A 22,991-nucleotide genomic window follows, 5' to 3' on the forward strand; every position below is an offset into this window, starting at 1 on the left:
GCGGCCCCGGGGGCTCCGTGCGCGGCTGCTCCCGGGGGAGCGCCCGCCCCTCGCTTCCCGGGGCCGGGGGGCTCCCGCCGCCCCCCCGGGGCTGCGCCGGCCGCCCTGGGAGGGGAGAGGGAGGCGGGCACCGCGCGTGGCCGCGGGGAGGGAGCGGAGAGCGAGGGCCTTTGGCTGCGGCCGCCTGCGGTGCGGGTCGGGCCCCGGTGAGGCGGGGCAGGCGGCCTCGGTGCCGGTTGTTGCGGCGCGGTGTTGCCGGGAGCTGCTGCTGCTGCTGCTGCTGCTGCTGTGTGCCCAGTGCTGTGTGCCCCCTCCGGGCAGCCGCAGCCCTGGAGGAAGCGCCTCGCACCCGAGACAAGTGAGTGCGGTTGGGGGTGAGACCCGTCTTTTTTGGGGGTTGTTTTTGGTGTTATTTTTTTTTTTTGTGGGGGGGGAGCTTGGTGGTCTTATGTTCGCTGACAGGCCTAGTCGGTACTTGTTCTTCTCTCGAAAGCATCGCTGTAGGTTTGGAAAAAACAAATACGTGGATCGAATCATCATCGTTTTCACAACTGGGCACTTGCTGGGGGTCCCAGAAGGAGCAGGCGTGGCAGCTCTGTTCCCTCAGCTGACAGAGGGAACGCGTTTGCTAGGGCAGCACATAACTGGCTTTACATTCTATAAAAACCACAATGGGTGAGTTTTGTCCCTACAATTCAGGGAAAACCCAATACAGGATAGTTTTGCTTGTGTGTCCTTGTCAAACAAAGGGTGCACGTTCCCAGATTCCCTCGACGTACAGAAAGGCAGTGACAGTATTAGCAGCTTATGTGTGGCAGCAGTTTGTACTGAAGTTTCTTCCTGTTGTGTTCATTTTTTTTTTTTCCTCCAGGAGAGACTGCTTTTTTAAGTAGCATTTTAAAACTGGGGGGGTGGGGGGAGAGTGTGTGGTAAATTTTTTTAATCCCTATGTTTCTTTCCATTACTTTCTGTTGCTTTGCAGCACAGACTGTGGACATTCCTTTCACATGTTGCTTTAGTAGAGATCAGGTGTTGGAACTGGTAGGTCACCATTCATGACAGTAAATTTTAATAGGGTCCTTTAGGTATAAAATAGTTGAAACAATGGTAGCCATATACTGAATTACAGGTACTTGCCATAACAGATGCACAGTTATTGGCCATAAGTATTTTGTTGTGGACAGAATGCAGAAAACTGGCAAATTTTTGGTGGAGATGTGTCATCTAGTAAACAGTGACCACTAAATACAGGAATGCTGCTGAAAAGCCACCAAGAAAAAACACTTGCTGCATGACCCCAAGTTTTCCCAAGACAGTAGAGCAAATTAGCTTCCTGCAATTGAAAGAGGGAGTTTCTGCTCCCTTCACTTCCCCTCTCTCCATGTGGTCTTCTATGAATTCCCTTCTTCTGTTGTCTCTGGTTTTCATCACTGTTGGATCAACCAGTTTAAACCACTAGAATAGCAGGAAATTGATTACTAGAATGGCAGAACTCTTCCAATGTAGTGACTTGAATCAGCCTGTGGAAAGGGTTTGATGAGTGGCAGAGGCTGAACAAAGGCTGGAGAACAAAATTGACCAGAGAGTAAAGAGAGGAGGAGCAGAAGGAAGACGGAGTTCCAATTTGGAAAGTGATGGGACAGGAATGCCCTTTCACTGACAGTGAATGGTTAGGTCAGATCAACTGCAAGTCAAGTTGCAGTCCTAAGAGAATGGAAAAAAACCCCATCGGGTTCTACAATGCATTTCCTAACTGAAACAACTTCCAAGAGTCCAAACTTTTAACAATCTGCTTCAGTCCAAAGGGATAACATTGGTTTTAACGCAATTTGACAAATAAGTTTGCTGTTTATCCTGGTATGTGGTCTTGAGAGTTTTGTGAAGCTGTTAGTGAAAAGTATGAAATCTCTAAAATTCACTGAAGTAGTTTTTAGGGCCTCACAAAGGCACTGAAATTCATGAGTGTTAAACTACTTCATGTTGCTCATTACTTCACATGGTATTCCATCTCATACTGTTCACATGTGAACTATGTTAAATTGGTGTGTGTAAATGATATTCCTCTAGGACTTCTTTGAAACTAGAATGTGTATGACAGGAAGTAATATTTAAATATGTGAAAGGAGTAGAAAATAAAAGGCTACGCTGAAGAATGATAATAAAAGCACACTGCTTTGTGCTGAATAAGGAACATACTGCTGTCAAGAAAAGACAGTGCAGTTTTCCTGCTCCTCTGCTTTTACAGAGTTTAATGTTGCTAGCTGGAAAAAGAAAGATATCTGGTGATTGTAAATCTACCAAAGATTATTCATGGTGAAAGAGCAAGCACCTCTTTTCTTTCTCCTCTCCTGCTTCCTCTGACATCCTTTCACTCTGGAGTCTTTTTAAGGTGGCTTTCACTGTCTCATCCCCTTGTAATGGAGGGTTTTGCTCTTTGAAAGAGGTGTGTACAATCAATATTCTCTGAGGATTCGCATACCAGATTGTTACACCTGACATCTCTGATGAGGGTTGTGTGGTGTATTTGCTACCTTTACCAGAAGCAATCCCTTCCTCCTGCCTCCTCTCCATTTTATTTCTCTCTCAGGAGCTGCAGAGGAAAAGGTGAAAGAGGAAATGCTTGGTCATCATGCTCTCAGGTTAGGGTAAAAAAAATCAAGATGGAAATTAAAATGTTGGGATAATGAAGTCTTCGTTAACTGTGCAGTATGCTGGTACAGTATCTTAATTAAATTATTCATAGAGTTAGCTATACAGCATGATAGGAAGAGGAAATTTAGGAAAAGCCTGTAATGAAGGTGAAGCAAACATAGAAAAGGGCGGGGGGGGGGGGGGGGGGGGGGGCGGAATCAGTAAGGCAATATTTCCTTTTCTCTCCTGTAAAATAAGTTTTGCTCTGGCAAAATGATCTTGTGAATGTATAGGAACAACTGTTCATGCAGCCTTTTCAAAGAGGTAACTGTGAACAGGAGCTGATTGTTAATGATGCCAGCAAACATAAAAGTCTTATTTTCTCCTACCCCAACCTTTAGCTATTTATCCAGGTGCATTAATCTAAGGCCTTCTGCAACTATCAAATTGTAAGTTTTAAATTACAAGTTTAAAGTAAGTTTTCTTTAAATCACCATTCTGATTTGATAGTATCTTATACCCCGTCACCGTTACACCTGCAGAGGTAGGTACGACTATATAAGACAAACAAAGGTAATGAAGAATCTGGTTCAATGACTATTATGAGAAATAACATTGTTTCAGGTGTTCTTGTTAGCAACAGTTTTAACTTGAAATACATTGCCAATGGCATAAGGACATGCGTATGTAAGGAAAACTACGACAACTTTTCATTGGCAAAATAATGTCATTTCCTAGCACAGGCAAGATCTGCATCCCTCTGTGAACTGCCCTTGGGTGATGCCCAAGTGTAGACCCTGAGAGGGAGTCAGTTGTGTAGCTGTGAGCTATGCCATGCTGACCCAGGAGGGACCAACAGGAGAAGACCCCCCCTGTGCACAGCTGGTTAGCAATTGCAGCAACTGGAGTGTCAGTTTCTCTCAAGTTCTGTGCCTTTTCACTTCCTGATATGCTTTGATTATTCTGTACCCCTCTGCTTGTTCTTAACATAGGTCTCCTTGGCTGTCTCCATGGAAAAAAACTTTTGACTGAGTTAGTGTTATATGAAATCCAAAAAGTAATGGGCCATCTTCTCTGTCTGCATGTATTGTCAGTGGCCAAATACTATAAAATTGGTTGTGAATTTAGAGGGCATTTTTTTCATAAGCCTATGGAAATGAATTTTTATAGTTCAATTACATTTAAAAGATCCATTTTAGGTTGTTAGAGAGATTTTGCCTTTAGCTTTGACCTTGTTGTTGAAAGCAAAATCATAAAGGTCACAGTGCTCAATACATACTAGTAGTTCACTGTGCAGAAAGCGTCTCTTTGAAAAGGCAACAATGAAAAAGCAGAATACATAGAATTTCCAACAAGATGTCTTGTTGCCTTTGGCTGTAGTTTATTAAAAAGTACAAAAGTAAGCCTTAAAAAGAGACAAGTATGATTTTCCATTATTTGTTGATCTGAGTTTGTGTGCAATTAATATTCAGAAAGCATTTATGAAGATGGTAATGATTTTTGAAACTATCTTTTTAATAGTATTAACAGCTAGTCAGCTGAAACTTAATCTTGGAAGTGAACTACTGATTATTTTCTTGTTTACCATGCTCAAGTTATTCTGTCAGAAAATGAAAAAATATTGTGTGACTTAGTTCAATAGTTGACAATACACAAATTGCAAATAGTTAATGTCGACACAGAATTAGTATTTCAATCAGTATGCTAAAATTTGTTAATATAAACTGTATGGATAATACTTCGGAATAACAAACAAGTCTCGGGGAAAATTAATGGGATGAACCCAGAAGAAATATTAGACTATGACCAGTTTTGTGTATCACATTTTTGTTTTTAATTTGGACAAGTGTAAGAAGTCTTGTTACTCATCCAATGAAGTCTTTTTCTGGTTGGTAATATATGCTCTGCAGACCATACAGCAATGTATCACTTCTAAATTTATTTTCTACATACTGCACTGTAAATTGTTAAGGATGTGCAGAGCTAACTAATTTTATGGAGCAGAGTATGATGGCCTGCTGAAAAGGAGATGAGGACTTTTATTTCACAGATAAAATGTTTTATTCCTTTCAATTTATTAACCTTGTGCAGCAGAGCAATTTAGACATACGTTTAACTAGACCTTTAGATTTGCTTGGAATCAACAGGATTTAAAATGTGCTTTATGTCTTGCTGGTGATTAAAAATATGTGTTTGCTATGCATTTATAGAAGACAACTATGCAGGATCTGGTCAGCCAAGAACTGAATGCCCTTACTTTTCATTAGGATACCAGGTATAGTCTCTCTCAAGGCACATTCAGCTCTTGAAGGGCCACACAGCAGAATTATGATTGTTCCTTTGTTCTGAGCAGGATAATTTCTTCGAAGAGAGAAATGCCTTAGTTAATTAATTTTTTTTTAATGTGTTACTGTTTATTCAGGCAGAAATACATACAGATTAATAATTTCTCCATGTACTGTAGAGACAGTCAGCAGCAGGCACTTACTCGTACATTCTTTACAATTCTGCTCCTTTAGTCAATTCTCTACCTCAGGGAGCTGAGTAACTGCTTACCAAGTAGCTGCTTTGCTGTGTATTGGTTTCTTGGTTGTCAGGTGCCATGGCTAGTTGGATAGCTTACCTAAAACAAGGAAGGATCTGTGTTTGTGGTGTGGTAGCTACTTCATGCACGTTACTTCAAGTTATCTGTCAAGAAATTTGTGTTTGTCTTTAGTGAGAATAAGGTAAGATACCTTCCACTTACTGTAAAGTGAGAATGTTCGTAGAGACAACTACTGCAGAGTTGCAAAAAAAGTGTAAACCTGTACTCAGGTTAGCTTGCAGTAATTTATGTAAACATGCTCTTCTAAGCAGAGGTTACTGAGTAATGAGTGGAGAAAACCAGATCTCAGCACCGGCAATTTGTAGCTGTCCTTGAGATAAAGAGTAATGGGACAGGCCCTTGCCTGACAAACCAAAAATAAACACTGTACACAATTCATATGCATCTCTCTCTTTAATGTGTGGGAAGAAAATGCACACAGGAACAGATGCTCTGCTATTGCCCCTTTCAAAGCACCCTCCCAGGTTGCTATCCCTGCCCCTCACTCAGTGAAGCTGCACTCATGTGAGAGCTCTCTTTAATTCTTAATCCATCTGTGATGGAAGCTGGTCTATGGATGTAGCTGAAGATGAACTGATTCTTTAAAAGAATGTTAATTTTATCTATGTTTTAAAGTATGTGACTCAGACTTTTATACAAATAAAGCCCGGAATATTTTGTAGATTTATTTACTCACAATAAAGGAATAAATCTTGCACCTTATGGCTAATAAAAACACTTTCTTATTACAATCTTGCTGCTGTAAATAAAAAGGATAAAATCTTAATTTCCAGGAAGTACCATGGTATGAAACTGTTTTACAGCAACAATACCTGAGAGAGTAGAAGTACCAAAGAAGATAAAGAAAAAATATTCTGGTTTTATTTAACATAGCTTATTTTATAAAAAATTTGGGGGAGAGGGAGCTTGGTCAAAAGATTGTGTATTTATAGTTGTCCAGCATTCTGTTTCTCACTAGGATTTGCTGAGTTTTTTTTATTTTTATATTTTTTTCCCTCCAAATTCTTTGTAAGCTGCCAGTTTAGCATCTCTCTTTAAAATTATGATCTATAGTAGAAGCTTGCTGAGCCTTGACTGTAGGAATACAGAGAAGTATTTTAGCTAGATACTCTGAAGGTTTTGAATTGAGTACTGATGTTTATTAATGAAACATTCCGTATTTTGGAAGGGATTAATAGTGGCACTTCAGGTGAAAAAATTATCTGGTTCACATCACATCACATTCAGATTGCACCTGAAATCTTTCATTGCTTTGGTTTGCCTTTGGACAGATATTAAAAATGTTCTTTGGGAACATTAAGGCTTGTTGCATAGGTACAGGGGTTCTGTGGTGGTGAGGCACATTGTGGGGTTGTTTCTCTCCTTGACTTGAACTAAATCCAGTGAAACCTCTCTTAAGCAACACAAAACGAGTGTGGAAGGATAGTCAAGCACAGAAACTTTGTGCAGGCTGTTTCCTTTTACTCATTCGTGTCTTCAAAATGTGAGGAACACAGAAGCCAGGTACACTGCCAGTAGGAGGTGGATCATGATGGCAAAAAGGGAATGCGGAAGAACCACTTCCCTGCTTCCTCTGCTAAGCTAGTACAGTTATCTCTCTAATTACACAGTCTGATTTCAGGTGTGTTATAGATTTCTAAAATACATGTTAAAGGCTGCAAGTTGTAACCATTATAAATTACTTGAAAGTAAATATTTTGTGGTTTTGAATTGTAGTAAATACATATAGTCTGTATGTTCAACTTTCCTAAGTTTGCCTTGCTTTCAGTAGAATAGATATGCAATACAGCTATTATTATGTGACTATATTAAATAACTAAATTTAAATTTGTGCAGAAGACTACTAATTTTTTTTTAAGTCTCCCTTTAAAATGTTTTTCTATATATCCTTTCTTTTAATCCACTGTGTCTTTTTCCTCTCACCATTTCTGATTAATCTATAAAACATGAATGGTTCTCATCCTCTTGTCCACAAGTCACTCTGTGCCATCAGGGTCCTGGAACTTCTCATATTTTTGCTTGTGATAAAGCTTTTCCTACATCCCTGTGCTTCGGAGCCCTTTTCTGCCCTCAAATCCTTTTTTTAAGATTTATGTTGAACTTTGCATTTGTCTTCACTTCATGCTTGTGTCAGGATAGAGTACCCTGTCCAAGCAATTGCTCTCATTCCCACTCCTAGATCCCTACCCTTCCTCATTTCAAATGGAAGTGCTAACTCATATGACAGTGTTCAGTCAGATAAGTGATAGACTTCCTGAAACTGTGTTCTCTGTGTAGTGCCTCTTGATCAGAGTGACTTGCAGTAACAAATCTGCAGTGTGGAGCAGAGCCAGAGGAGCTATGAAGAATGAAGGATGTCCAGGCTAGGTAAGGAAATTGGATTGTGTAGGGGAAGAACTGAAACGTGTGAGGAATTAAGATATATTGTTCTTAAAAAGAAAAAATAAATATGGAGCCATTGTCAAGTGTCCTGTCCATCTTAATTTACTGCTGTTTCTAGGAGCTCTGTGATGATGATATCAGTCATCTGCCACTACTATATTAAGGAGATGTTTGTTTCAAGATGATAGGAAGTGTTGTCATTCTCAGGGTCATCACTAAGCTTCAGAGTCATTGTGCTGAATCCTAGGGCTAAGCATTCCAGCAAAAATATTGGTACGAACTCTGGAATTCTTTATCAGTTTCCATGTCAAAGATTATCATAGACTTAGATGTGTATGAAAAAAAATTAGAGTATGTTCAATGGAAATTCTGCATTCCAGAAAGGCAAATTGTACAGTCAGTGAATAGAAGGACAGTATAGTGATCCATGGGATTAGAAGTGCACAGTGTGAGACTGGGAGCATTATTACACTACACAATGAAGTATGGTATAGAAATAATTTATTTAACCACCACTGAACTATTTCCAGAAGTGAATTAGTACAGCTACATTAGTTTGGCATTAAATACACATTGAGGAAGACTGGCTGTCTTGGTGACAGGGCACATTGGCTTGAAGGGAATGTGCTAACATATCTATACAGCCCTTGGAACACGAGGCATGAAGGTATAGGGTGTCTGCAGTGACTGATGTGGTGTACCAGTTGGCTTGAACCTCTTCACATTGCATACTACGTCGTTAGAGAGAGGCGCTGTGGGAGAGCTTGACTTGATTAGCCAGGTATAATGAGTATAAACAGAAGATATGGTTTCTTTCTCTGAATGTACCTTCAGAGAGGTAAAAGCACTGTTTAAACTGAGGGACAGGATTAGCAGAAGAGTGTAAGTCATTGGCTAGCTAGGCATACACTGAGTCTAAAAACTAAAAAGAATTTTCTGCTGGGGCACAGATGCTTTGGGACTGCCATCTGATCGAGTAGTTATAAATGGGGATTGGGTTGGTTTCTGAAAGGAATTAATTGATATGGCTGCAAGCATCAGCATGGATCATTTGCAGTAAATCAGGAGTTCCCTTCTAGTCCTGTGTTCCTTTATGTCTCACAGTTCTGTTCAAGGTCAGAGTCAACAGTAATTCCACTATTGAATAATCTGAATTGCTAATGACAACATTATGGAGTAATAATCTGATCTTTGTACATATATTTAAACTATTCTTCATATAAATATTTTAGTTAACAGGGTTGAGGAGTGAAAGCAGTGAGTTCTCTGGTACCCAGAGTATGTAATCTTGAAAATGTGTAGCTGTACAGTTAATGAAACAATGTTAAATAACAGTGGGAGAACCAGGGAGATCCTGGTCAAATTTCCTGTAAAAATATGGCAAAAATTATACATGGTGATTTCAGTAATTTTTCTCATGAGGACTTTGAGAACTGCCAAATTCAGCCATATGAAAAGTCCACCTAACCTAGTATCCTATCTCAGTAAGTAAATATTTATGGAAAAACTGCATGGAGGCACTCATGCTTATAGTGATTTTTTCATGGTGCCCTTCTAGCCTTCAGTGGCTAGAAGACTCTTGTTTAATAGTTAGTGCTGATCTACTGTACAGAACTGCTGAATTCATGAAGTTGTGATTATTTGTTTTTTATCCATGTACAGTCTGGGACTCAAAGTATTGAATGAAAATTAGTTAATTACCAAAAAAAGTGCTTGCATTTTGAAATTTATATTGTGAAAACTAGTGAATAACTGTTTCCAGTTCACTTTTTCCATAAAATTAATTACTTAACATGTCTCTATCTTATCCTTGTCCAGATATTTTTTCAAATTCTTATGGAACCTTTTTGACAATGGAATGACTTGAAGTGCATATAGTATTTGTAATGTGTCTATGGCCTGCATGTACACAGGGCAGACTTTTTGTGTAGTTTCTGTTTGCTTCTTTAAGTACCAGATGTTTTCAGATGTCTCTCCTGGTGATAATGAGTAGCAACCCATGTAGATGTGTATTTTCTTCCTCTCTTGATGAGCATTATGCTTACTGCCACTGAATAGCCTCTGGCATTTTATCATCCATTCAGTATTGAACCATCCTCTGAACCTTTTCATAGCCAGCTTTCGATTTCTTCAGACTAATAGTTTTGTGTCATCTGAGTTTTTTATTTGTCTTATTATGTATGTACTTTTCCACATAATTTTTTAATATATTGAGGGACCCAGATGTCACAGTCATGCCTATGTCAGTGAATCCTGAATCCTGTGCATATTTCTTTAAGAATAAAAGAATACAAGCAATACAAAACCTGACCTATAAAAAAAAAAATCCATCATCCTTTTTTTCTTCTTTCTAAAATTTTTACTCATTTAGTTTCATTGTATATTTATTGCATAAGTAGGTGCATTTTTAATTGATTTTCAGGATGCAGTTCTGCTTTTCAAAGGATTTGTAGGATAATGGGAAAACAAGGCAACCATTGGATGAAATAGTTATCACACATGTAGAGTTTAATGGGTCTACTCAATATTTTTATTTCTTTGGTGTATGGATTCTAGCACATACTGTGTGTTACTGTCAGAAAAAAGTATATAATAGAAACTGTTATTTTTATTTTATATGCTAGCATGTAAAGGTTCTTGTTGTCTACAGTCCTCTATTGGCTTAATCCACTATGCTTACTTATTAAGCTATGAATACCTGCAAATCCTTTAAAGGATTAAGTGTATCTGCCTGTTAAGCTTTCCAAGACAGTTAAAAATAACTGCAGGCTGTTTCTACTGACACACTAAAAATTGGACCTACTCTACATTTTAGGTTGCATTTGCTTCTGCTTTGACAGATGGAATACAGGCTGGAGGTACTTAAACCTTTTATGAAGATTCAGGTTGACCAAGTGCTCGAGAAACCCCCATTATAACTAGCAGCTGTTTTCCCTTACAGACCATGAAGAATCAGAATTTGCTTTTTCTTGTGAAAAATGCCAGTGACCAAGGGCATGTAAGGGGAAAAAGAATTTCAGCTTAAACCAATGCATGAAATAAAGGTATCCTTCCCTTTAGAAAAGGCCTCAACTTCCACAAGATGGTCTGACCAGTTCCTGCAGCGTAGTCCTTTATGTGTGATACGGTTTTTGCTTGCTGCAGTCATTGACTTCAGAAAATGTGGATCTTTTCCACATTTACAGAGTTATTGCTATATTCTAATACAGAATGAGCATGTATGCTGTTAGGTATTACTAGCAAGGGAGTGAAATAGATGAGATTCACTATAGTGGAAACCTTACAAGGAATGCACAATTCCTCTTGGTGCTCCAGAGAGTGCATGACACAGCAGTCAATTAAAATGTGTACTGACTGCCTCTATGCTCTGTTATTCCTTCTGGCTGTCAGGGAAGAAGAGTTGACCTTCACCTTCTTCCTTAGTCATAGAAGTTAAATTGCTCTCTACAACTACCTGAAAGGAGGTTGTAGGAAGGTGGGAGCTGGCCTCTTCTCTCAAGTGAATAATGAGAGAAAATGGCCTGAAGCTGCACCAGGGGAGGCTGGATATTAGGAAGAATTTCTTTACCAAAAGAGTGGTTGGACAGTGGAACAGGCTGCCCAGGGAGGTGGTGGAGTCACCATCCCTGAAATTGTTTAAAAGAAGTGTAGATATAGTGCTTAGTGACATGATTTAAGCACTGAACAGGTAGATCAGGTTATGGTAGGTGGGTTTAGGTTACAGTTGGACTTGATGATCTTCAAGGTCCCTTCCAACCAGGATTATTTTCCTGGTATTTTCTCTCTGTCTTGTACTGGTACAACAGAAATTTGGGGTTGCAAAAGGGTATTGTACATATATGGTATGTTTTTGTTGGCAAGGGACAAAATACCTGATGTGGATCCTTCTTTGCTACAGTGATTCCTACCTTCCTTAAAAGATTCTTTAAGTTCCTGAAAAAAGCAGAAGTCAGAGTGTACATAACAGTTGAAACTGGTTCTAGCCATTTTAAGAGCTGAAGGAACACAACATGGCATAAAGCTTCTTTGCTCCCAAGTTAAAGGCCTCAGGCTAAATAATACTTACATGAGTGCATGAATCCTGCATTCATTCTGAAGTGATGGAGGAATATTGTAAACCAAATGCAGTGAGATGCAGGTGCTCACGGGGGCAACTCTGTCATCATTCCTTATCATGAGCTCCTGACCGCAAAGCAGTGGGTACTTGTGTCATGGCTTGACACCCACTTGGTCATGGGTTCAGCCTTCAGTCCTAAAATAATAGTTTACAAAGAAAGGCTGTGGAACTTCTTTAGAGTTTATCTAATCCAAGATCTAAGTAGTTGTTACTTAATTATTATGCTGTTTGGCAATGGAAGGACAGCTGGTTTTCCTGATTTTCTGAGTATGCAAGCAAACTTACACAGTCCAAGCTGAAGGATCTAGCTCAGATACAATAAGCAACATAACTCCATTAACATTAATATATGCTACTTCATGTCTAAAATACTTTTGGAGGTGTATTAAAGTTTGTGCTGAGATAACTTCATACTGATCTAAATCAGGAGATCACATACTTTTTACTAATTCTATCTAGGAGAAGTCAACAAAAGTCTGGGAGAATTATAAACATTTTCAACCATTTTTATAGTCAGTGTCTGCCTGTGCATGGCCCTGGCCTACCTGAGGAAATGCTACAGTTAAGCAGATACATGTGATATTTCAGCAATGTCTCTTAGAACTAGTTGCAGAATTTATACAATGCATTGTATTGCATTATGCAGGTAATAGATTGCATGGACTTACCAGGTAGATTATATGGTTCTACTTATTTCAGTGCTTTTTTTTTTTTTCTTTTTTTTTTTGCTAGTTAGGCTTATGTGTTTTTATCTGAACTTGATGAAAAACTGTCAGGGTAAATTTTACTTGGCGTATATTTTAGAGTGAGAAAATGAACTTTTTCAAAATGCACTTCCTAATATAAATTATTTAGTAATTTTGTATGAATACAAACTGGCATTTTTATGTTTTAAATAAGAAATCTTGTGGAATCCAAGCTTGTCAGATTTTTGCCAGGAACTTGCTGATTCCCTGTCAGCTCATCTTCCCATCCACTTGGCAGATTGCCCAGCCTTCCAAAAGCTGCAGCTGCCTCTGCGTCAAGGATGGCAGCACTTCCAGGGCTGCAGGCTCCAGAGCCGGTGGCCAGATGGACTTCCTCTCGGGTTCCTCCTAGAGGGTGGCCAGATGGACTTCCTCTCGGGTTCCTCCTAGAGGGTGGCCAGATGGACTTCCTCTCGGGTTCTTCCTAGAGGGTGGCCAGATGGACTTCCTCTTGGGTTCCACCTAAAGGGTCCCCATTGTCGTGAGGTGATGTGTTGTACGGACGGTCTCCTGGCAGAGTTGTAGGTTAAGGAGCCTTCAAGTCTGGACATTTTATCTTGTGGCAGCTTTTATTAGTTTTCTAATAAATTGTTTTATAAGTGGACTTCCTATTCCTGTCACTGAGGAAGACCTTGTATCTAAAAAAAAAAAGGGGGGGCATGGATGCATTTTACACATCACTTTATTACAGTGCTGCTTCCAAGGTTCATGTAGAAAGGACACAAAATGTCAACAGCATGGCTAGAGGGATGTTCTGGTTTGAGTTGAAATTTGGCTTCTGAGTAGTAGGTTTTGTTTCGGGATTTGGGTTTTCATCTTAACAGACTTTCTCATTTCTCATGCAAATCTCTAGTCATATTTTAGATTCAACCAGACCTCAGCCATATCTTGTGAACTAACGTGCAGTTTTTAATCAGGTAGATGTTAATGGTAGTTGATACATCCTTTGTATTAATAACATATTATAGAAGGACTATAATAATAAATAAAAGCTAATAAGCTTTATGATTATGTGTAAATGGTCGTTAACTGGAATGGTTTTTCTCCTATCATTTTAGTGCTGAGAACAGTATAATTTTAATAGCACAGAGCAATGCTAGTGAAGTTTTGGGGATTGTAACTCCACATGTTTGCATAAAAGTAAGTGCTAACCATTATTTGAACAGGTTAATAAATAATAAAATCACAAAAAGAAATTTTGCTTTCTTTTTCTGATTATTCTCTAATAGTTCCCTGTATTTTATGTAGCTTGTTATAAAACTTATCAATTGTATTGTGAAATCAATTTCACAGTAGTAGACATGGTTGGAGAAGAACTATTTTTTCTGCTCCACCTGTTGCTTGTAGGTTGCTAGTAGATATAAATAAACAGATGTATACTGAAACTAAATAATGATATTAAAAAGAACATGTAACAAAGCAGTTGTGATACACCAAATATTTTATAAACTATTGCCTGGAGTTGCTACTTTTTTTTTTTTTCATTACCCTGAAGGACATTTAATGAAGAATTTTTAATTAATACACTAGAGCGTAAGATAATGCTTCTTTAATTTGTCAAATATAAACAATTATATTATTTAAAAAGTGACATTCTGGTAGATTTTCTCCAGCTTAATAACTTCTTCAGCAACTTTAGTTAGTAACTTTACTTCACACCTTATCCCACTAAAGTTAATAAGTCCATTACTGAAGTTCCTAGTCAGGTAGAATAATAGTTTCAGAATCTAGATAGATAATCTCATTATTTATACAGTGTTATTGAGCAGTATAAGAACTGAAGAACCAAATGTTGCCTTCTTTGATTGGAACAATGACTCATCAAAATCAATATGAAGGATGGAAGCACTATAATTACGAAACAACCAAAACATATTTTTCCCCTGTTTCTTAACTAATACACTGTTTTGAGGTGGAGGTGCTTGACATTGAGCATTTAGCAATGAGCAATCCAAAATGAAACCAAGCTCAATTAATTTGCCACTGCACTACTCCAGCTCTGTGTGTATTGAAATAATTGGAGCTATGCTAATAATAAAATTGGAAGGAAACAGAGATACATCATGCACACTGTTTCTTGCTGAAATGACAATTAGTTTCTTTGATTTTATTCTTCTTTTGCACCAGTCAATATAAAAACTTTGCTAACATGTTTGTCACAACATTTACAGATTGAAAGTAGTTGCTTAACTCCATTTCTGCTTACAAACTTTGAAACAACACGCTTATATAAAATAGACTATGGTGGTCATACCTTCAGCTACATGCTGGCATAGCTTCAACTGCGTAGCTGTTGGCTTCGTGAGGATTTAGATACAAACTTAAAGTTAAGCCGATGATTAACTGCTTTCTCAATCTGTCTCTCTCTGCCTCTCTCGTTGCTCTTAATATCTTAGAAAATCAATTAAATTTAGCTCATGCTTAATGAGCTAGATGAATATTCAGATATTTCAATATGTTCTTTGTACCCCAAAAGTGTGGTTGATAGACTCTTGTTCCAAGCCTGAAGAAAAGGCTGGTATAATGACTTACTGTATCCACTGTGACTTCCAAAGTTGTATGCTCTGGGTGTGAGTGTGTTTGTGTATCTAACCTCAAAGTTGATATATGGGCCTCTTGTCCAGTCACAACTTCTGTAATCAGATAGACTGCGTTTCAGAATAAATCCTTTCTGATGAAACTGCTCCCATACTCATGCTTTTTGCAGCAGATATAAATGAAGTCCTCTTCATTTGTGGCTTTTGATTTAAATCACTTAATGTTTATCATAGTTACTGATACCTGGTTTTCATTGTATTTTTAAATGTTTACAGCAAAATATTACATTAGTAATAGTACCAAAGATTTAGAAAGTGGATTGCATAAGAGCTGTTATATAGTCTGAGACTGTTATCTCATACAAAAGATAAAAGTTATTACACAAAGGAAAGTGAAATGAAATTATGGCTGTAGGCAGTGGCTTTAATAATCAGTATAGGTTTTTCTAATACTTAATAAACTAAGATATTTTATTGGAAGTGTAACCTCATATTTATGTGATTTATGTGCATTCTTCCCTAAAATAGCATTCATCTACAGTAAGATTTAGTTGGGCATTTATGCTTGACCTAACTAATGAGTGTGATATTGGACTGTTTGGAGAGCTGTGGGTATATTTAAATTAAAATAATTTAAAGTGCACTCATTATCTTGACACAACAGGACCTAAGTGACGATATTGGCATAAATTAGAATAAAAACATGTATTTTAAACACATATTTCCTTACATTTCAGTTCCTAAAATGTTGACAGCATGTCCATGTATCTCTTAATATATTTTTAGTATTTGCTTAGATGTACTGTAGTTTTCCTTGGCATGTGTGTCCTGTAAGGCAAGGGACAACAGAATCAAGAAATAAACATCTGACCATGTCATAAATCCAGTTAACTTCGACAAGGCTAGTAACGGCAAGTGAATAACAAAGCAATGCTGTCTGGAAGCAGCTTTGTATTTTAGGTTATACTGCAGATGGTAGGACACCAGCCAGACAAAGCAAAAATACTCTGGGCAGCTGAATTTTCTGCATCCACTAAGACTATCCTGTACTCTGATGAGGTCACAGCACTATAGCATTTTCAAGTGTCAGATCTCATCTCTTCACAGTTTCTTAGCAGCAGAGGAGGAGGGAAGTGTTCCCCTCACAGAATGTAAAATATGTGCTAATGTCATTACAAGGTAATGCAGTGAAGCAGAAACTGCAGTTAACATCACATAGCCTCTCCTCAACCACCACCAGGTTTGGTTATGATAATAACCCTCAACTGATAACAGTGCAACAATCCTCGGCAGAAATTTGGTGATTGTCTAATCCCAGGACCTATGCATGTTAAAAGTAGCTTTTCTCTTTCTAGCTCTTGACACATGTAGTTATCCTGTGTCCCATTTACTGAAACTCAAATGATTGCTTCACTGTTCTGCTGCATTCATTCATACTTGAGACTCAAAAATGTGGGTGAATTTTCCATCTTAAGTATAGCAGTGTCAATCTAGTGACACTTTTAGCAAAGTTATTTTGCATTTATCTTGAGAGAAGCTTCCATCCCTTCACCTTCTGACTAGGAATTTAAATTCGTCACCATGTGTTTCTGCATAGAAAGGAAGTACATACTCCATTTAAGTTATCTATGAGACTCAGACAACACTGTATTACACTTGGAAGTTCTACAGCTTTGTCTCTTTTCTGACTCAAACCTATTTCACAATCATGCAGTACCCTCAAGTAAAATGCTCACGTTTCATTAACACTTGACTAATGGAAGACATTTTAGACCCATCAAGTATTACACAACATTCACTATTATTAGTTGTTGATATTATTTCTGGCTCACGATAACCTACTTTTCTAGTTGCCAGAGTAGTCAAACATATAGTTTAGCAGCTCCAATATGGCACTTAGAACTGTAACAAACATCTATTCTCAACTTTGGGATGGAGGAAGGAATGTTTCTTGGGAAACATGAGAGTTTGAGTTAGCTTGTATCTCACAGCTAGTTTGCAGCTGATTAGTGTTGGAAATTTCTCTTGTATTTCTATTTGATTGAAACTAAAGTTGTATTAACTTCAGCAAAATTTTCCAAAGGGAGATTTCGCAGATTTAGAATGGGATTTCTGGTCTAGAAACCAGAAAAAAATATATACAATAACTCAGTGGTTAGGTTGTTAAATTGTTAGATCTGGAGGAGGGAGTTGAAACTTTCCACTCTCTGAATCCCACATTTGCATGCACCGCACCTTTTGAATCTTATCTTTTCCTCCTGCAACTTGAAGAGATTGGAGTTTTATTCTCGCATAGAGGCCAAAAATAGTCCAAACTTCAGAAAGTCTGTAGTGCCTGTTTTGTAGTTAATCTTGGTGTTGGTCCCATCTTCCCTGACAGAACTTAATATAAGATAGGATGGGCAAATCTATTTTAATTGTTAGGATGGTCTCAGAGGTCAGGGAAAGAGGAAGGAACAAATAACGTGCCAGATTGCTTCTGCAGAGAATTCAAAATGAAACATATCACCATGCTTTTACATTTTTCTAACTGCATTGGAACTTGATCTTTTTGCTACAACTTTGGACACAAATAGAATTTAGCAAATGGATCCATGCAGCACGGGCATACGCTGACATGCAATTACCATATGTCAGTCCACAGAGATTCTCTAGCTCCTGAGACATGTTTTGTTCTTTAAATAGCTTTCCATTTTCCATCTTTTTAACATTTTGGAACATGTAACTATTTTCATTATGATTTTTTTCCTCTTTCCTTTGAAGCCACGTTGATTTACAACTGACTTAGATTAGGTAGAAGGGACTGATAAAAAGAAGCTAAAATAGCTTTCAGAGATTACTACTACAGCCAAATATATTAGAAACCAGAAGAGTCAACATGAAATATTGAAACAAAGTAAAACCTACATTGATCTTTTTAAGTAAGAAAAACATTGTATGGATTGGAATTTTTGTCCTGGATTCATCTAGGATGATATATAATGTCTTATTCCTGGTAGGTAACATAGCAAATTAAAGTTTAATAGGAAAAGATAAAAACTTCATATTTAATCCTGTATCATTAAACACTGAGGTTTCGACTTGGAACTTGAGACTGCCTGAGTCAGGACCTTACAGTCTCACACAGAGAACATTGGTGGCTCCCAATTTGGTAATTCCTGTTGGTTTTCACAACAAAGTAAAATTTGATATCTTCATATGGTCTGCAGATGTGCGCTATGAAGGCATTTAGATGCAAGTTTTACAGAAGCTTACTATTTTAGGAAAATAAAATATTAAAAAAACTCCTGTCTCTTAAGAAAGTAACTTCATCAGAGTAATCTTAACATCTTTCAGCAAATTCTATGACACAAAAAATACACTCAATCTCATGTTCTTAAGTTCCTAAAAGTTTTGGAGAAAAAAATACTTTACAGTGACTTAAATGCCTGAAAGAACTTTTTAAAAAAGGAAGCATAATGAGAACATACACAAAAATTTTACTGCTCTGTGTGAACGTAGAAAAGCTGTGCTGAACACATTCATTCAGCTTTGCAATATCTCATATAGACTTTATCAGCAAAATACTGAATTTGTATCTTTAGTGGAAAAAAGAGTGGGTTTAAACTTCTCAAAAGAGAAACCATCTCCTTTGGAGTGTCTGGAGAAACTGAGAATAAACAAGCCATTAGTAAGAATGTAGGTAAATTTCCATTTCTGATTTATAGACTATTCCTGCTTGAAAACAATTTTTCAGTAAACTCCAGCTTCCTGACTGTTGCAATACCAAGGTCATCAAGCATTAGACTTCCCTACAACATGTAGGTATCAGCTTAGGCTGGCACAGGAAGACCAGATTGCAAGAACTAGTGTTTACTCAAAGCCACTGATTTGACACAGGTATATTCACTTTCTATTTCTCCATCTCAGAAAGGGTCGAAGTGCTCTGCAGTGTACAAGGTCATGAAGTCGTGCTTGAGGGGTTGGACAGAAATACATATGTCATGCAGACATCCTACTGTTACAGATAGATCAGTTCCTGCTTGTGCTAAAAGGCACTGATGTAATCACAAAGTGGTTTAGAGACCTGATGCTTTTGCCCTTAACTGTGCAACATTGGAAATTTTACCCCTCTGAAAACTAAGGATTGGGTCTTCGTAGACTTCTGTTGAAATAAAGTTTTTTCTGACAATTTGAGCATTTAAGTGGAAACCAATATTCCAAAAGATTTAGGTGAGCCTTTTCGACAGGAAAGCGAACAACCCAAAATGTATGGTGATGTGTGTATAGTTTTCCTTTCACAACTACCTTGGTTTACAGTGTAACTGTGGCTGTGTGCACAGATTTCTTCTGGATGACACCAGAAGGGAAAAATTACAAAGATGATGTAAAATAATTATTTTGTTCCTTATCCTAAGAAAGCCATAAAACAGAGCACAATTTGGGTGATCCCTGGACTTAAACCCCATTAACAGAAAAAGATAATGGAGGCAACATGAGAGCCAAATGGAGAGAAAATACATAACAATACCATATAAAAGCAAAATCAGAGCAGATATAGAATGAGGAAAGGGGGAGGCATGTGATGTCGTGAGGGAGTTATTTATCAGGTAGTAGGATGTCAGGAAAAGACAAGCACCTCCTTTCAAAAGGGGAATCAGAAATTTTTTGAGGATATCGTGGTATCATTCCTCCAACTCAATTATGCTCCGTTGTTCTCTCTGTTTCTCAGTGGCACCCTCTGTACCCAGAAGTTTTGCACCAGTTTCTTCTCTTTCCACATCCCAGTGATGATGAAGTCCTGCCTGTCTGCTTGTCTCCCAGGCTCAGCATCTGGGTTTGACTGTGAGCAAAGCCATCACAGCGTCACAGCATTGCCAGAAAGATTTTCTGCCTCGCTTTTTTTGTCTGAGAAGGGCTCACTCAAGGTATTGCCCTGGCACTGCTACTGTGGCTGCAGGGTGAAGGCTAATGTTCCTCCCTTCCACCACCAAGCAATGCATGTTCCAGAATCTCAGTGGAAAACAAGATCAGAAACAAGTAAAACATTGACACTCAGAAACTGTAGGAGTGAGAAAAATTAGAGGGTTCCTTCTGCCTGTGAAGTTTTTATGTAGCCAGTGGAGGCAGGTGTGGAACGTCTCTCTGTGAGACAGGTGAAAGGGGAAGATGCTGCTTCCTAGGAGTCCTGTGGTTGATGAAGTTTTGAAAGAGCACTTTACTTCAGGGAGTTTCAGAATGTGTAATGGAGATGTGTGATACTGGGGTACCACAGGTGGTATAACCTGATGCAAAATAACCTCTGTGTGAGAATACACTGGAGATGTTGAGGAACATTAGCACCAGCCGTTTACAGCTGTAAACTGCTGCTGCTCCAAGTGAATTGCTAAAGTAAACACAGCCTATGTTGGTTTATTCTCTGTTCACAGAGGGAACAAAAACTGTAATAGTTTGTGATGCACCATAATTTTCCAGGAAAATATATTGCATAGCACTCGGAAAGCAAAAATACTGTATTTAAATGAGATTCACAGCAGTAATTCTTACTGACTTAGAGAGACAGATTCAGAAAAAGGATTGCCAAGCTGAGACTAATAGCTGCATTCAACATATTCAAATTTACACTAGTTTACATTTTAAATAAGAACTGCAGCTGTAGGGGGGAAATAGTATTTAAACACACCTTACTTTATTAGATAGTGCCACCTACGGGTTAAAAGCTTTTGAACTTTACAGTGACAGAGGACAGGAAGCCCTATTAGTAACAGATAAAGTATTTCTTGCGTTAAACCATTTGTATTTTGGAATTTGCAAGGTAAACGGAATGTTGCTGAGATTTCCATACTGTTATACCTGGCAAAAGAATGGTGACTTCCACAGTTCCCTTCGGAGGTGGCCATACTCTGCTCTCTCTTCTATAGTCTGGCACTGATTGGCAAAGTCACAAATCCTGATTTTCTTCTCTACTAAACAGGTCTTGCTTGGTATGATCAGTGGAAAGGTTATCTACATCTACTCCTGCAGGGCCGGGTAGGAGGTTGCTATCTTGCTGTGTTTGAGTCTGCAGGAACTTAAAACAGAGCCTTGAGAAGTTTGCCTTTTTAGCCCAAAATCAGAGACGAGAAACCCTGGCCTACTTCTTATGAATATAGTCTGCTCAAGGACGTATTGTACAAGGGAGGAATGAGATGCGGGGACTGCTCCCTGTCTGTGGGCAGATATGCTTTATTCCTCCTGAAACTCACCTCTCCTCCGCCCCCCCCTTGCACATTCCACCTTATAGTTGAGTCCTGTTGCGTCCTTTTGATGTAGCCTAGAAACAGGCAAAGAAGCCTGGAAAAATCTGCCCATCTCTGTACCATGTTTGTTGTTTTGAACTGCATTTTGGGCTAAAAGCCTGAGTTATGCTCATTTCTCTCCTGAAAAACCAAAACTCCAGGAGAGGTAATATTTTAGGAGAAGTGTTTTATTCATACACTTTTAAAGTTCTCTCCAATGGTATCTGACTTTGTTCTGTGTCTTCCACAGCAGATGGCGTACCTGCCTGACTGAGACCAGAGACTCTTCCTGTGATCTGCTCACTTGGCAAGAACTACTGTATCTCAGGCAGAATGCAAATTATGCACACATGTAGTCAAGAAACTGCCTCCTCTGCCTTTAGATGTAGTGATGCTATCACAATATTTTTCAAGGAGAAGTGTCAATAACATTTTTGATTGCATGACTGTATGCTTGAATTGTAGTGCTAATGAAGGGCATGTGTCTTTTCCCTTCCTTAATTACTCTCTACACACTCAAGCAACAGAAGATGTTATTATTAATTAGAGGGGGAATAGAGGGGGAAGACCTAATTTTATTTGTGTTAAGTTCCTTTTTTAAATCATCCATACTGAAAAAAGAAAAAAGCCGGATGACAAAAATAGCTCTGTGCCTGAGAAACGGGGAAAAAAAATATTTATTTTGGAATTCAAGCCACAAATATGGCAAAATGGTGCTGGAAAATATACCAGAGTTTGCTGTAAGTACCCCTCAGGTAGACAAGCCCTGTGGTAAAATCAGAGCATGAGGGATCAAGCAAACTCTTACGACTGTCTTCTAGATGTCGTGAGGTAGAAGAGATGAGAAGCTGGATACCAGGACTGCCATGCTTGAAGCTGAATGAGGTTTGACAAGGTTGTCAAAGAAAAGCTGCAGTAGGGGAACAGTAAATTCCTTCTGGTGCCCATCCTGATGTGTCATGCTCTGCAGCAAACAGACTGCTGCTTTGATTCTGGCAATAAACACTGGACCAAACCTGGGGGAGATGAACATTCTGATCAGGTCCACCTTAGGCAGTCTTGCTCTGTCACTCTGGGTGGATTTTTAGTGACTTTCTTGTTTTGATGAAAGGCAGTGAGAATATGCAGTTACACAAGTAGTAGAGTGTTTTTGCCTTTATAGGTTCTATTGTTTATGTGTATATAAATATGCATAGAACTAAAGAATAAGTAAAATGTCACCATAAATAGTGACATTAGTAAATATGTACATATTAAGAGTGCTTGGTATTATGGCCTTATTGGCAGATACTCTCTAACAAAAATACAGCCTAATAGTCTGGGCCAGCATCTGTTTCTTGTAAAAGAAGATACAACAAATTCAGAGACTTGGGATAAGATACTTAGAAATAAGGACTTCAGGATTCTTTCATGTACATGTATGTCTAAAACAAAGTCTGAAGATGAGTGTTTAGTGAAGAGGAATTGGAGAAGTGGTGATGAATAAAATTCATTAAGCATAATTTGGAATACTCAGAATTTCAGTTGCAAAGTGAAAAAATCCTTGTGCTCTTGAAACTCCTGAAATAATGTTTTCAAAATCTTTCATTTTCCAGGGCCTGTTTCAATAGAAGCTGTGATGGTTTAAAGGTGTTCAGAGCTGGTGTGTCTAGATGCCTGTTTCTTTCTTTCCAAATGTATCCCCCTGTTAAACCAAGTATCACCTTTCCACGCAAA

At 38.4% G+C, this 22,991-nt stretch overlaps 1 long non-coding RNA gene across 2 annotated transcripts; it reads left to right on the forward strand.

The window, feature by feature from the left end:
• The first annotated feature begins 12 nt into the window (after positions 1–12).
• On the forward strand, positions 13–22,913 carry LOC127381922 (uncharacterized). Of its 2 annotated transcripts, XR_007888825.1 has the most exons (3): positions 13–358; positions 19,730–19,925; positions 21,526–22,913. It is a non-coding gene; the product is annotated as an uncharacterized LOC127381922 (long non-coding RNA). The 2 variants fall into 2 exon arrangements; XR_007888826.1 differs by having other exon boundaries at positions 19,730–22,913.
• Positions 22,914–22,991: the final 78 nt, after the last annotated feature.

Source organism: Apus apus, chromosome 2 (assembly GCF_020740795.1).
Source record: "Apus apus isolate bApuApu2 chromosome 2, bApuApu2.pri.cur, whole genome shotgun sequence".
Lineage (NCBI taxonomy): Eukaryota > Metazoa > Chordata > Aves > Apodiformes > Apodidae > Apus > Apus apus.